Source organism: Notothenia rossii (assembly GCF_949606895.1).
Source record: "Notothenia rossii genome assembly, chromosome: 8".
Classification (NCBI taxonomy): domain Eukaryota; kingdom Metazoa; phylum Chordata; class Actinopteri; order Perciformes; family Nototheniidae; genus Notothenia; species Notothenia rossii.
In genome coordinates this window covers 43,640,795-43,658,060 of record NC_136906.1, presented here as the reverse complement: position 1 = coordinate 43,658,060, position 17,266 = coordinate 43,640,795, and positions in this window count along the sequence as shown.

The window sequence follows — 17,266 nt, the reverse complement described above, 5'->3', positions numbered from 1 at the left end:
GCTCATGGTGAAGACATGAAGAAGACTCAGGATCATGATGAAGACTCAGGCTCATGATGAAGACATGATGAAGACTCGGGCTCATGGTGAAGACATGATGAAGACTCAGGCTCATGATGAAGACATGATGAAGACTCAGGCTCATGGTGAAGACATGATGAAGACTCAGGCTCATGATGAAGACTCAGGCTCATGATGAAGACATGATGAAGACTCAGGCTCATGATGAAGACTCAGGCTCATGGTGAAGACTCAGGCTCATGATGAAGACTCAGGCTCATTATGAAATTTCAGGCTCATGATGAAGACTCAGGCTCATGATGAAGACAAGATGAAGACTCAGGCTCATGATGAAGACAAGATGAAGACTCAGGCTCATGATGAAGACATGATGAAGACTCAGGCACATGATGAAGACATGATGAAGACTCAGGCTCATGATGAAGAGTTGATGAAGACTCAGGCTCATGATGAAGACATGATGAAGACTCAGGCTCATGATGAAGACTCAGGCTCATGATGAAGACTCGGGCTCATGGTGAAGACTCAGACTCATGATGAAGTCTCAGACTCATGGCGAAGACATGATGAAGACTCAGGCTCATGGTGAAGATTCAGGCTCATGATGAAGACTCAGGCTCATGAAGAAGACAAGATGAAGACTCAGGCTCATGATGAAGAGTTGATGAAGACTCAGGCTCATGATGAAGACATGATGAAGACTCAGGCTCATGATGAAGACTCAGGCTCATGATGAAGAGTTGATGAAGACTCAGGCTCATGATGAAGACATGATGAAGACTCAGGCTCATGATGAAGACTCAGGCTCAAGATGAAGAATCAGGCTCATGGTGAAGACATGATGAAAACTCAGGCTCATGATGAAGACATGATGAAGACTCAGGCTCATGATGAAGACTCACGCTCATGGTGAAGACATGATGAAGACTCAGGCTCATGATGAAGACTCAGGCTCATGGTGAAGACTTGATGAAGACTCAGGCTCATGATGAAGACATGATGAAGACTCAGGCTCATGGTGAAGACATGATGAAGACTCAGGCTCATGATGAAGACATGATGAAGACTCAGGCTCATGGTGAAGATATGATGAAGACTCAGGCTCATGATGAAGACTCAGGCTCATGATGAAGACATGATGAAGACTCAGGCTCATGATGAAGACTCAGGCTCATTATGAAAACTCAGGCTCATGATGAAGAGTTGATGACGGCTCAGGCTCATGGTGAAGACATGATGAAGACTCAGGCACATGATGAAGACATGATAAAGACTCAGGCTCATGATGAAGACTCAGGCTCAAGATGAAGAGTTGATGAAGACTCAGGCTCATGATTAAGACATGATGAAGACTCAGGCTCATGATGAAGACATGATGAAGACTCAGGCTCATGATGAAGACTCAGGCTCATGATGAAGACTCAGGCTCATGGTGAAGACATGATGAAGAATCAGGCTCATGATGAAGACATGATGAAGACTCAGGCTCATGGTGAAGACATGATGAAGACTCAGGCCCATGGTGAAGACATGATGAAGACCTAGGCTCATGATGAAGACATGATGAACACTCAGGCTCATGGTGAAGACATGAAGAAGACTCAGGATCATGATGAAGACTCAGGCTCATGATGAAGACATGATGAAGACTCAGGCTCATGGTGAAGACATGATGAAGACTCAGGCTCATGATGAAGACATGATGAAGACTCAGGCTCATGGTGAAGACATGATGAAGACTCAGGCTCATGATGAAGACTCAGGCTCATGATGAAGACATGATGAAGACTCAGGCTCATGATGAAGACTCAGGCTCATGGTGAAGACTCAGGCTCATGAGGAAGACTCAGGCTCATTATGAAAATTCAGGCTCATGATGAAGACTCATGCTCATGATGAACACAAGATGAAGACTCAGGCTCATGATGAAGACAAGATGAAGACTCAGGCTCATGATGAAGACATGATGAAGACTCAGGCACATGATGAAGACATGATGAAGACTCAGGCTCATGATGAAGAGTTGATGAAGACTCAGGCTCATGATGAAGACATGATGAAGACTCAGGCTCATGATGAAGACTCAGAATCATGATGAAGACTCAGGCTCATGGTGAAGACATGATGAAGACTCAGGCTCATGATGAAGACATGATGAAGACTCAGGCTCATAATGAAGACTCACGCTCATGGTGAAGACATGATGAAGACTCAGGCTCATGATGAAGACTCAGGCTCATGGTGAAGACTTGATGAAGACTCAGGCTCATGATGAAGACATGATGAAGACTCAGGCTCATGGTGAAGACATGATGAAGACTCAGGCTCATGATGAAGACTCGGGCTCATGGTGAAGACTCAGACTCATGATGAAGAATCAGGCTCATGATGAAGACATGATGAAGACTCAGGCTCATGATGAAGACTCGGGCTCATGGTGAAGACTCAGACTCATGATGAAGTCTCAGACTCATGGTGAAGACATGATGAAGACTCAGGCTCATGATGAAGAGTTGATGAAGACTCAGGCTCATGATGAAGACATGATGAAGACTCAGGCTCATGATGAAGACTCAGGCTCAAGATGAAGACTCAGGCTCATGGTGAAGACATGATGAAGACTCAGGCTCATGATGAAGACATGATGAAGACTCAGGCTCATAATGAAGACTCACGCTCATGGTGAAGAATTGATGAAGACTCAGGCTCATGATGAAGACATGATGAAGACTCAGGCTCATGGTGAAGACATGATGAAGACTCAGGCTAATGATGAAGACTCAGGCTCATGGTGAAGACTCAGGCTCATGATGAAGACTCAGGCTCATGGTGAAGACATGATGAAGACTCAGGCTCATGATGAAGACTCAGGCTCATGATGAAGACATGATGAAGACTCAGGCTCATGGTGAAGACATGATGAAGACTCAGGCTCATGATGAAGACATGATGAAGACTCAGGCTCATGGTGAAGATATGATGAAGACTCAGGCTCATGATGAAGATACAGGCTCATGATGAAGACATGATGAAGACTCAGGCTCATGATGAAGACTCAGGCTCATTATGAAAACTCAGGCTCAGGATGAAGACTCAGGCTCATGATGAAGACAAGATGAAGACTCAGGCTCATGATGAAAACACGATGAAGACTCAGGCTCATGATGAAGACATGATGAAGACTCAGGCACATGATGAAGACATGATGAAGACTCAGGCTCATGATGAAGAGTTGATGAAGACTCAGGCTCATGATGAAGACATGATGAAGACTCAGGCTCATGATGAAGACTCAGGCTCATGATGAAGACTCAGGCTCATGGTAAAGACATGATGAAGACTCAGGCTCATTATGAAGACATGATGAAGACTCAGGCTCATGATGAAGACTCAGGCTCATGGTGAAGACATGCTGAAGACTCAGGATCATGATGAAGACTCAGGCTCATGGTGAAGACTTGATGAAGACTCAGGCTCATGATGAAGACTCAGGCTCATTATGAAAACTCAGGCTCATGATGAAGACTCAGGCTCATGATGAAGACAAGATGAAGACTCAGGCTCATGATGAAGAGTTGATGACGGCTCAGGCTCATGGTGAAGACATGATGAAGACTCAGGCACATGATGAAGACATGATGAAGACTCAGGCTCATGATGAAGACTCAGGCTCATGATGAAGAGTTGATGAAGACTCAGGCTCATGATGAAGACATGATGAAGACTCAGGCTCATGATGAAGACATGATGAAGACTCAGGCTCATGATGAAGACTCAGGCTCATGATGAAGACATGATGAAGACTCAGGCTCATGGTGAAGACATGATGAAGACTCAGGCCCATGGTGAAGACATGATGAAGACCTAGGCTCATGATGAAGACATGATGAAGACTCAGGCTCATGGTGAAGACATGAAGAAGACTCAGGATCATGATGAAGACTCAGGCTCATGATGAAGACATGATGAAGACTCGGGCTCATGGTGAAGACATGATGAAGACTCAGGCTCATGATGAAGACATGATGAAGACTCAGGCTCATGGTGAAGACATGATGAAGACTCAGGCTCATGATGAAGACTCAGGCTCATGATGAAGACATGATGAAGACTCAGGCTCATGATGAAGACTCAGGCTCATGGTGAAGACTCAGGCTCATGATGAAGACTCAGGCTCATTATGAAATTTCAGGCTCATGATGAAGACTCAGGCTCATGATGAAGACAAGATGAAGACTCAGGCTCATGATGAAGACAAGATGAAGACTCAGGCTCATGATGAAGACATGATGAAGACTCAGGCACATGATGAAGACATGATGAAGACTCAGGCTCATGATGAAGAGTTGATGAAGACTCAGGCTCATGATGAGGACATGATGAAGACTCAGGCTCATGATGAAGACTCAGGCTCATGATGACGACTCGGGCTCATGGTGAAGACTCAGACTCATGATGAAGACTCAGGCTCATGATGAAGACATGATGAAGACTCAGGCTCATGATGAAGACTCGGGCTCATGGTGAAGACTCAGACTCATGATGAAGTCTCAGACTCATGGTGAAGACATGATGAAGACTCAGGCTCATGGTGAAGATTCAGGCTCATGATGAAGACTCAGGCTCATGAAGAAGACAAGATGAAGACTCAGGCTCATGATGAAGAGTTGATAAAGACTCAGGCTCATGGTGAAGAGTTGATGAAGACTCAGGCTCATGATGAAGACATGATGAAGACTCAGGCTCATGATGAAGACTCAGGCTCATGATGAAGAGTTGATGAAGACTCAGGCTCATGATGAAGACATGATGAAGACTCACGCTCATGGTGAAGAATTGATGAAGACTCAGGCTCATGATGAAGACATGATGAAGACTCAGGCTCATGGTGAAGACATGATGAAGACTCAGGCTAATGATGAAGACTCAGGCTCATGGTGAAGACTCAGGCTCATGATGAAGACTCAGGCTCATGGTGAAGACATGATGAAGACTCAGGCTCATGATGAAGACTCAGGCTCATGATGAAGACATGATGAAGACTCAGGCTCATGGTGAAGACATGATGAAGACTCAGGCTCATGATGAAGACATGATGAAGACTCAGGCTCATGGTGAAGATATGATGAAGACTCAGGCTCATGATGAAGACTCAGGCTCATTATGAAAACTCAGGCTCAGGATGAAGACTCAGTCTCATGATGAAGACAAGATGAAGAATCAGGCTCATGATGAAGACACGATGAAGACTCAGGCTCATGATGAAGACATGATGAAGACTCAGGCTCATGATGAAGAGTTGATGACGGCTCAGGCTCATGGTGAAGACATGATGAAGACTCACGCACATGATGAAGACATGATAAAGACTCAGGCTCATGATGAAGACTCAGGCTCATGATGAAGAGTTGATGAAGACTCAGGCTCATGATGAAGACATGATGAAGACTCAGGCTCATGATGAAGACATGATGAAGACTCAGGCTCATGATGAAGACTCAGGCTCATGGTGAAGACATGATGAAGAATCAGGCTCATGATGAAGACATGATGAAGACTCAGGCTCATGGTGAAGACATGATGAAGACTCAGGCCCATGGTGAAGACATGATGAAGACCTAGGCTCATGATGAAGACATGATGAAGACTCAGGCTCATGGTGAAGACATGAAGAAGACTCAGGATCATGATGAAGACTCAGGCTCATGATGAAGACATGATGAAGACTCGGGCTCATGGTGAAGACATGATGAAGACTCAGGCTCATGATGAAGACATGATGAAGACTCAGGCTCATGGTGAAGACATGATGAAGACTCAGGCTCATGATGAAGACTCAGGCTCATGATGAAGAGTTGATGAAGACTCAGGCTCATGATGAAGACATGAAGAAGACTCAGGCTCATGATGAAGACATGATGAAGACTCAGACTCATGATGAAGACTCAGGCCCATGGTGAAGACATGATGAAGAACTAGGCTCATGATGAAGACATGATGAAGACTCAGGCTCATGGTGAAGACATGAAGAAGACTCAGGATCATGATGAAGACTCAGGCTCATGATGAAGACATGATGAAGACTCGGGCTCATGGTGAAGACATGATGAAGACTCAGGCTCATGATGAAGACATGATGAAGACTCAGGCTCATGGTGAAGACATGATGAAGACTCAGGCTCATGATGAAGACTCAGGCTCATGATGAAGACATGATGAAGACTCAGGCTCATGATGAAGACTCAGGCTCATGGTGAAGACTCAGGCTCATGATGAAGACTCAGGCTCATTATGAAATTTCAGGCTCATGATGAAGACTCAGGCTCATGATGAAGACAAGATGAAGACTCAGGCTCATGATGAAGACAAGATGAAGACTCAGGCTCATGATGAAGACATGATGAAGACTCAGGCACATGATGAAGACATGATGAAGACTCAGGCTCATGATGAAGACTCAGGCTCATTATGAAAACTCAGGCTCAGGATGAAGACTCAGTCTCATGATGAAGACAAGATGAAGAATCAGGCTCATGATGAAGACACGATGAAGACTCAGGCTCATGATGAAGATATGATGAAGACTCAGGCTCATGATGAAGAGTTGATGACGGCTCAGGCTCATGGTGAAGACATGATGAAGACTCAGGCACATGATGAAGACATGATAAAGACTCAGGCTCATGATGAAGACTCAGGCTCATGATGAAGAGTTGATGAAGACTCAGGCTCATGATGAAGACATGATGAAGACTCAGGCTCATGATGAAGACATGATGAAGACTCAGACTCATGATGAAGACTCAGGCTCATGATGAAGACTCAGGCTCATGGTGAAGACATGATGAAGAATCAGGCTCATGATGAAGACATGATGAAGACTCAGGCTCATGGTGAAGACATGATGAAGACTCAGGCCCATGGTGAAGACATGATGAAGACCTAGGCTCATGATGAAGACATGATGAAGACTCAGGCTCATGGTGAAGACATGAAGAAGACTCAGGATCATGATGAAGACTCAGGCTCATGATGAAGACATGATGAAGACTCGGGCTCATGGTGAAGACATGATGAAGACTCAGGCTCATGATGAAGACATGATGAAGACTCAGGCTCATGGTGAAGACATGATGAAGACTCAGGCTCATGATGAAGACTCAGGCTCATGATGAAGAGTTGATGAAGACTCAGGCTCATGATGAAGACATGATGAAGACTCAGGCTCATGATGAAGACTCAGGCTCATGATGAAGACTCAGGCTCATGGTGAAGACATGATGAAGAATCAGGGTCATGATGAAGACATGATGAAGACTCAGGCTCATGGTGAAGACATGATGAAGACTCAGGCCCATGGTGAAGACATGATGAAGACCTAGGCTCATGATGAAGACATGATGAAGACTCAGGCTCATGGTGAAGACATGAAGAAGACTCAGGATCATGATGAAGACTCAGGCTCATGATGAAGACATGATGAAGACTCGGGCTCATGGTGAAGACATGATGAAGACTCAGGCTCATGATGAAGACATGATGAAGACTCAGGCTCATGGTGAAGACATGATGAAGACTCAGGCTCATGATGAAGACTCAGGCTCATGATGAAGACATGATGAAGACTCAGGCTCATGATGAAGACTCAGGCTCATGGTGAAGACTCAGGCTCATGATGAAGACTCAGGCTCATTATGAAATTTCAGGCTCATGATGAAGACTCAGGCTCATGATGAAGACAAGATGAAGACTCAGGCTCATGATGAAGACAAGATGAAGACTCAGGCTCATGATGAAGACATGATGAAGACTCAGGCACATGATGAAGACATGATGAAGACTCAGGCTCATGATGAAGAGTTGATGAAGACTCAGGCTCATGATGAAGACATGATGAAGACTCAGGCTCATGATGAAGACTCAGGCTCATGATGAAGACTCGGGCTCATGGTGAAGACTCAGACTCATGATGAAGTCTCAGACTCATGGCGAAGACATGATGAAAACTCAGGCTCATGGTGAAGATTCAGGCTCATGATGAAGACTCAGGCTCATGAAGAAGACAAGATGAAGACTCAGGCTCATGATGAAGAGTTGATGAAGACTCAGGCTCATGATGAAGACATGATGAAGACTCAGGCTCATGATGAAGACTCAGGCTCATGATGAAGAGTTGATGAAGACTCAGGCTCATGATGAAGACATGATGAAGACTCAGGCTCATGATGAAGACTCAGGCTCAAGATGAAGAATCAGGCTCATGGTGAAGACATGATGAAAACTCAGGCTCATGATGAAGACATGATGAAGACTCAGGCTCATGATGAAGACTCACGCTCATGGTGAAGACATGATGAAGACTCAGGCTCATGATGAAGACTCAGGCTCATGGTGAAGACTTGATGAAGACTCAGGCTCATGATGAAGACATGATGAAGACTCAGGCTCATGGTGAAGACATGATGAAGACTCAGGCTCATGATGAAGACATGATGAAGACTCAGGCTCATGGTGAAGATATGATGAAGACTCAGGCTCATGATGAAGACTCAGGCTCATGATGAAGACATGATGAAGACTCAGGCTCATGATGAAGACTCAGGCTCATTATGAAAACTCAGGCTCATGATGAAGAGTTGATGACGGCTCAGGCTCATGGTGAAGACATGATGAAGACTCAGGCACATGATGAAGACATGATAAAGACTCAGGCTCATGATGAAGACTCAGGCTCAAGATGAAGAGTTGATGAAGACTCAGGCTCATGATTAAGACATGATGAAGACTCAGGCTCATGATGAAGACATGATGAAGACTCAGGCTCATGATGAAGACTCAGGCTCATGATGAAGACTCAGGCTCATGGTGAAGACATGATGAAGAATCAGGCTCATGATGAAGACATGATGAAGACTCAGGCTCATGGTGAAGACATGATGAAGACTCAGGCCCATGGTGAAGACATGATGAAGACCTAGGCTCATGATGAAGACATGATGAACACTCAGGCTCATGGTGAAGACATGAAGAAGACTCAGGATCATGATGAAGACTCAGGCTCATGATGAAGACATGATGAAGACTCAGGCTCATGGTGAAGACATGATGAAGACTCAGGCTCATGATGAAGACATGATGAAGACTCAGGCTCATGGTGAAGACATGATGAAGACTCAGGCTCATGATGAAGACTCAGGCTCATGATGAAGACATGATGAAGACTCAGGCTCATGATGAAGACTCAGGCTCATGGTGAAGACTCAGGCTCATGAGGAAGACTCAGGCTCATTATGAAAATTCAGGCTCATGATGAAGACTCATGCTCATGATGATCACAAGATGAAGACTCAGGCTCATGATGAAGACAAGATGAAGACTCAGGCTCATGATGAAGACATGATGAAGACTCAGGCACATGATGAAGACATGATGAAGACTCAGGCTCATGATGAAGAGTTGATGAAGACTCAGGCTCATGATGAAGACATGATGAAGACTCAGGCTCATGATGAAGACTCAGAATCATGATGAAGACTCAGGCTCATGGTGAAGACATGATGAAGACTCAGGCTCATGATGAAGACATGATGAAGACTCAGGCTCATAATGAAGACTCACGCTCATTGTGAAGACATGATGAAGACTCAGGCTCATGATGAAGACTCAGGCTCATGGTGAAGACTTGATGAAGACTCAGGCTCATGATGAAGACATGATGAAGACTCAGGCTCATGGTGAAGACATGATGAAGACTCAGGCTCATGATGAAGACTCGGGCTCATGGTGAAGACTCAGACTCATGATGAAGAATCAGGCTCATGATGAAGACATGATGAAGACTCAGGCTCATGATGAAGACTCGGGCTCATGGTGAAGACTCAGACTCATGATGAAGTCTCAGACTCATGGTGAAGACATGATGAAGACTCAGGCTCATGATGAAGAGTTGATGAAGACTCAGGCTCATGATGAAGACATGATGAAGACTCAGGCTCATGATGAAGACTCAGGCTCAAGATGAAGACTCAGGCTCATGGTGAAGACATGATGAAGACACAGGCTCATGATGAAGACATGATGAAGACTCAGGCTCATAATGAAGACTCACGCTCATGGTGAAGAATTGATGAAGACTCAGGCTCATGATGAAGACATGATGAAGACTCAGGCTCATGGTGAAGACATGATGAAGACTCAGGCTAATGATGAAGACTCAGGCTCATGGTGAAGACTCAGGCTCATGATGAAGACTCAGGCTCATGGTGAAGACATGATGAAGACTCAGGCTCATGATGAAGACTCAGGCTCATGATGAAGACATGATGAAGACTCAGGCTCATGGTGAAGACATGATGAAGACTCAGGCTCATGATGAAGACATGATGAAGACTCAGGCTCATGGTGAAGATATGATGAAGACTCAGGCTCATGATGAAGATACAGGCTCATGATGAAGACATGATGAAGACTCAGGCTCATGATGAAGACTCAGGCTCATTATGAAAACTCAGGCTCAGGATGAAGACTCAGGCTCATGATGAAGACAAGATGAAGACTCAGGCTCATGATGAAAACACGATGAAGACTCAGGCTCATGATGAAGACATGATGAAGACTCAGGCACATGATGAAGACATGATGAAGACTCAGGCTCATGATGAAGAGTTGATGAAGACTCAGGCTCATGATGAAGACATGATGAAGACTCAGGCTCATGATGAAGACTCAGGCTCTTAATGAAGACTCAGGCTCATGGTGAAGACATGATGAAGACTCAGGCTCATTATGAAGACATGATGAAGACTCAGGCTCATGATGAAGACTCAGGCTCATGGTGAAGACATGCTGAAGACTCAGGATCATGATGAAGACTCAGGCTCATGGTGAAGACTTGATGAAGACTCAGGCTCATGATGAAGACTCAGGCTCATTATGAAAACTCAGGCTCATGATGAAGACTCAGGCTCATGATGAAGACAAGATGAAGACTCAGGCTCATGATGAAGAGTTGATGACGGCTCAGGCTCATGGTGAAGACATGATGAAGACTCAGGCACATGATGAAGACATGTTGAAGACTCAGGCTCATGATGAAGACTCAGGCTCATGATGAAGAGTTGATGAAGACTCAGGCTCATGATGAAGACATGATGAAGACTCAGGCTCATGATGAAGACATGATGAAGACTCAGGCTCATGATGAAGACTCAGGCTCATGATGAAGACATGATGAAGACTCAGGCTCATGGTGAAGACATGATGAAGACTCAGGCCCATGGTGAAGACATGATGAAGACCTAGGCTCATGATGAAGACATGATGAAGACTCAGGCTCATGGTGAAGACATGCAGAAGACTCAGGATCATGATGAAGACTCAGGCTCATGATGAAGACATGATGAAGACTCGGGCTCATGGTGAAGACATGATGAAGACTCAGGCTCATGATGAAGACATGATGAAGACTCAGGCTCATGGTGAAGACATGATGAAGACTCAGGATCATGATGAAGACTCAGGCTCATGATGAAGACATGATGAAGACTCAGGCTCATGATGAAGACTCAGGCTCATGGTGAAGACTCAGGCTCATGATGAAGACTCAGGCTCATTATGACATTTCAGGCTCATGATGAAGACTCAGGCTCATGATGAAGACAAGATGAAGACTCAGGCTCATGATGAAGACAAGATGAAGACTCAGGCTCATGATGAAGACATGATGAAGACTCAGGCACATGATGAAGACATGATGAAGACTCAGGCTCAAGATGAAGAGTTGATGAAGACTCAGGCTCATGATGAGGACATGATGAAGACTCAGGCTCATGATGAAGACTCAGGCTCATGATGAAGACTCGGGCTCATGGTGAAGACTCAGACTCATGATGAAGACTCAGGCTCATGATGAAGACATGATGAAGACTCAGGCTCATGATGAAGACTCGGGCTCATGGTGAAGACTCAGACTCATGATGAAGTCTCAGACTCATGGTGAAGACATGATGAAGACTCAGGCTCATGGTGAAGATTCAGGCTCATGATGAAGACTCAGGCTCATGAAGAAGACAAGATGAAGACTCAGGCTCATGATGAAGAGTTGATAAAGACTCAGGCTCATGGTGAAGAGTTGATGAAGACTCAGGCTCATGATGAAGACATGATGAAGACTCAGGCTCATGATGAAGACTCAGGCTCATGATGAAGAGTTGATGAAGACTCAGGCTCATGATGAAGACATGATGAAGACTCACGCTCATGGTGAAGAATTGATGAAGACTCAGGCTCATGATGAAGACATGATGAAGACTCAGGCTCATGGTGAAGACATGATGAAGACTCAGGCTAATGATGAAGACTCAGGCTCATGGTGAAGACTCAGGCTCATGATGAAGACTCAGGCTCATGGTGAAGACATGATGAAGACTCAGGCTCATGATGAAGACTCAGGCTCATGATGAAGACATGATGAAGACTCAGGCTCATGGTGAAGACATGATGAAGACTCAGGCTCATGATGAAGACATGATGAAGACTCAGGCTCATGGTGAAGATATGATGAAGACTCAGGCTCATGATGAAGACTCAGGCTCATTATGAAAACTCAGGCTCAGGATGAAGACTCAGTCTCATGATGAAGACAAGATGAAGAATCAGGCTCATGATGAAGACACGATGAAGACTCAGGCTCATGATGAAGACATGATGAAGACTCAGGCTCATGATGAAGAGTTGATGACTGCTCAGGCTCATGGTGAAGACATGATGAAGACTCACGCACATGATGAAGACATGATAAAGACTCAGGCTCATGATGAAGACTCAGGCTCATGATGAAGAGTTGATGAAGACTCAGGCTCATGATGAAGACATGATGAAGACTCAGGCTCATGATGAAGACATGATGAAGACTCAGGCTCATGATGAAGACTCAGGCTCATGGTGAAGACATGATGAAGAATCAGGCTCATGATGAAGACATGATGAAGACTCAGGCTCATGGTGAAGACATGATGAAGACTCAGGCCCATGGTGAAGACATGATGAAGACCTAGGCTCATGATGAAGACATGATGAAGACTCAGGCTCATGGTGAAGACATGAAGAAGACTCAGGATCATGATGAAGACTCAGGCTCATGATGAAGACATGATGAAGACTCGGGCTCATGGTGAAGACATGATGAAGACTCAGGCTCATGATGAAGACATGATGAAGACTCAGGCTCATGGTGAAGACATGATGAAGACTCAGGCTCATGATGAAGACTCAGGCTCATGATGAAGAGTTGATGAAGACTCAGGCTCATGATGAAGACATGAAGAAGACTCAGGCTCATGATGAAGACATGATGAAGACTCAGACTCATGATGAAGACTCAGGCCCATGGTGAAGACATGATGAAGAACTAGGCTCATGATGAAGACATGATGAAGACTCAGGCTCATGGTGAAGACATGAAGAAGACTCAGGATCATGATGAAGACTCAGGCTCATGATGAAGACATGATGAAGACTCGGGCTCATGGTGAAGACATGATGAAGACTCAGGCTCATGATGAAGACATGATGAAGACTCAGGCTCATGGTGAAGACATGATGAAGACTCAGGCTCATGATGAAGACTCAGGCTCATGATGAAGACATGATGAAGACTCAGGCTCATGATGAAGACTCAGGCTCATGGTGAAGACTCAGGCTCATGATGAAGACTCAGGCTCATTATGAAATTTCAGGCTCATGATGAAGACTCAGGCTCATGATGAAGACAAGATGAAGACTCAGGCTCATGATGAAGACAAGATGAAGACTCAGGCTCATGATGAAGACATGATGAAGACTCAGGCACATGATGAAGACATGATGAAGACTCAGGCTCATGATGAAGAGTTGATGAAGACTCAGGCTCATGATGAAGACATGATGAAGACTCAGGCTCATGATGAAGACTCAGGCTCATGATGAAGACTCGGGCTCATGGTGAAGACTCAGACTCATGATGAGGTCTCAGACTCATGGTGAAGACATGATGAAGACTCAGGCTCATGGTGAAGATTCAGGCTCATGATGAAGACTCAGGCTCATGAAGAAGACAAGATGAAGACTCAGGCTCATGATGAAGAGTTGATGAAGACTCAGGCTCATGATGAAGACATGATGAAGAATCAGGCTCATGATGAAGACTCAGGCTCATGATGAAGAGTTGATGAAGACTCAGGCTCATGATGAAGACATGATGAAGACTCAGGCTCATGATGAAGACTCAGGCTCAAGATGAAGACTCAGGCTCATGATGAAGACATGATGAAGACTCAGACTCATGATGAAGACTCAGGCTCATGATGAAGACTCAGGCTCATGGTGAAGACATGATGAAGAATCAGGCTCATGATGAAGACATGATGAAGAATCAGGCTCATGATGAAGACATGATGAAGACTCAGGCTCATGGTGAAGACATGATGAAGACTCAGGCTCATGATGAAGACTCAGGCTCATGATGAAGAGTTGATGAAGACTCAGGCTCATGATGAAGACATGATGAAGACTCAGGCTCATGATGAAGACATGATGAAGACTCAGACTCATGATGAAGACTCAGGCTCATGATGAAGACTCAGGCTCATGGTGAAGACATGATGAAGAATCAGGCTCATGATGAAGACATGATGAAGACTCAGGCTCATGGTGAAGACATGATGAAGACTCAGGCCCATGGTGAAGACATGATGAAGTCCTAGGCTCATGATGAAGACATGATGAAGACTCAGGCTCATGATGAAGACATGATGAAGACTCAGGCTCATGATGAAGACTCAGGCTCATGGTGAAGACTCAGGCTCATGATGAAGACTCAGGCTCATTATGAAATTTCAGGCTCATGATGAAGACTCAGGCTCATGATGAAGACAAGATGAAGACTCAGGCTCATGATGAAGACAAGATGAAGACTCAGGCTCATGATGAAGACATGATGAAGACTCAGGCACATGATGAAGACATGATGAAGACTCAGGCTCATGATGAAGAGTTGATGAAGACTCAGGCTCATGATGAAGACATAATGAAGACTCAGGCTCATGATGAAGACTCAGGCTCATGATGAAGACTCGGGCTCATGGTGAAGACTCAGACTCATGATGAAGTCTCAGACTCATGGTGAAGACATGATGAAGACTCAGGCTCATGGAGAAGATTCATGCTCATGATGAAGACTCAGGCTCATGAAGAAGACAAGATGAAGACTCAGGCTCATGATGAAGAGTTGATGAAGACTCAGGCTCATGATGAAGACATGATGAAGACTCAGGCTCATGATGAAGACTCAGGCTCATGATGAAGAGTTGATGAAGACTCAGGCTCATGATGAAGACTCAGGCTCAAGATGAAGACTCAGGCTCATGGTGAAGACATGATGAAGACTCAGGCTCATGATGAAGACATGATGAAGACTCAGGCTCATGATGAAGACTCACGCTCATGGTGAAGACATGATGAAGACTCAGGCTCATGATGAAGACTCAGGCTCATGGTGAAGACTTGATGAAGACTCAGGCTCATGATGAAGACATGATGAAGACTCAGGCTCATGGTGAAGACATGATGAAGACTCAGGCTCATGATGAAGACATGATGAAGACTCAGGCTCATGGTGAAGATATGATGAAGACTCAGGCTCATGATGAAGACTCAGGCTCATGATGAAGACATGATGAAGACTCAGGCTCATGATGAAGACTCAGGCTCATTATGAAAACTCAGGCTCATGATGAAGAGTTGATGACGGCTCAGGCTCATTGTGAAGACATGATGAAGACTCAGGCACATGATGAAGACATGATAAAGACTCAGGCTCCTGATGAAGACATGATGAAGACTCAGGCTCATGATGAAGACTCAGGCTCATGATGAAGACTCAGGCTCAAGATGAAGAGTTGATGAAGACTCAGGCTCATGATTAAGACATGATGAAGACTCAGGCTCCTGATGAAGACATGATGAAGACTCAGGCTCATGATGAAGACTCAGGCTCATGATGAAGACTCAGGCTCATGGTGAAGACATGATGAAGAATCAGGCTCATGATGAAGACATGATGAAGACTCAGGCTCATGGTGAAGACATGATGAAGACTCAGGCCCATGGTGAAGACATGATGAAGACCTAGGCTCATGATGAAGACATGATGAACACTCAGGCTCATGGTGAAGACATGAAGAAGACTCAGGATCATGATGAAGACTCAGGCTCATGATGAAGACATGATGAAGACTCAGGCTCATGGTGAAGACATGATGAAGACTCAGGCTCATGATGAAGACATGATGAAGACTCAGGCTCATGGTGAAGACATGATGAAGACTCAGGCTCATGATGAAGACTCAGGCTCATGATGAAGACATGATGAAGACTCAGGCTCATGATGAAGACTCAGGCTCATGGTGAAGACTCAGGCTCATGAGGAAGACTCAGGCTCATTATGAAAATTCAGGCTCATGATGAAGACTCATGCTCATGATGAACACAAGATGAAGACTCAGGCTCATGATGAAGACAAGATGAAGACTCAGGCTCATGATGAAGACATGATGAAGACTCAGGCACATGATGAAGACATGATGAAGACTCAGGCTCATGATGAAGAGTTGATGAAGACTCAGGCTCATGATGAAGACATGATGAAGACTCAGGCTCATGATGAAGACTCAGAATCATGATGAAGACATGATGAAGACTCAGGCTCATGATGAAGACTCACGCTCATGGTGAAGACATGATGAAGACTCAGGCTCATGATGAAGACTCAGGCTCATGGTGAAGACTTGATGAAGACTCAGGCTCATGATGAAGACATGATGAAGACTCAGGCTCATGGTGAAGACTTGATGAAGACTCAGGCTCATGATGAAGACATGATGAAGACTCAGGCTCATGGTGAAGACATGATGAAGACTCAGGCTCATGATGAAGACATGATGAAGACTCAGGCTCATGGTGAAGATATGATGAAGACTCAGGCTCATGATGAAGACTCAGGCTCATGATGAAGACATGATGAAGACTCAGGCTCATGATGAAGACTCAGGCTCATTATGAAAACTCAGGCTCATGATGAAGAGTTGATGACGGCTCAGGCTCATTGTGAAGACATGATGAAGACTCAGGCACATGATGAAGACATGATAAAGACTCAGGCTCATGATGAAGACTCAGGCTCAAGATGAAGAGTTGATGAAGACTCAGG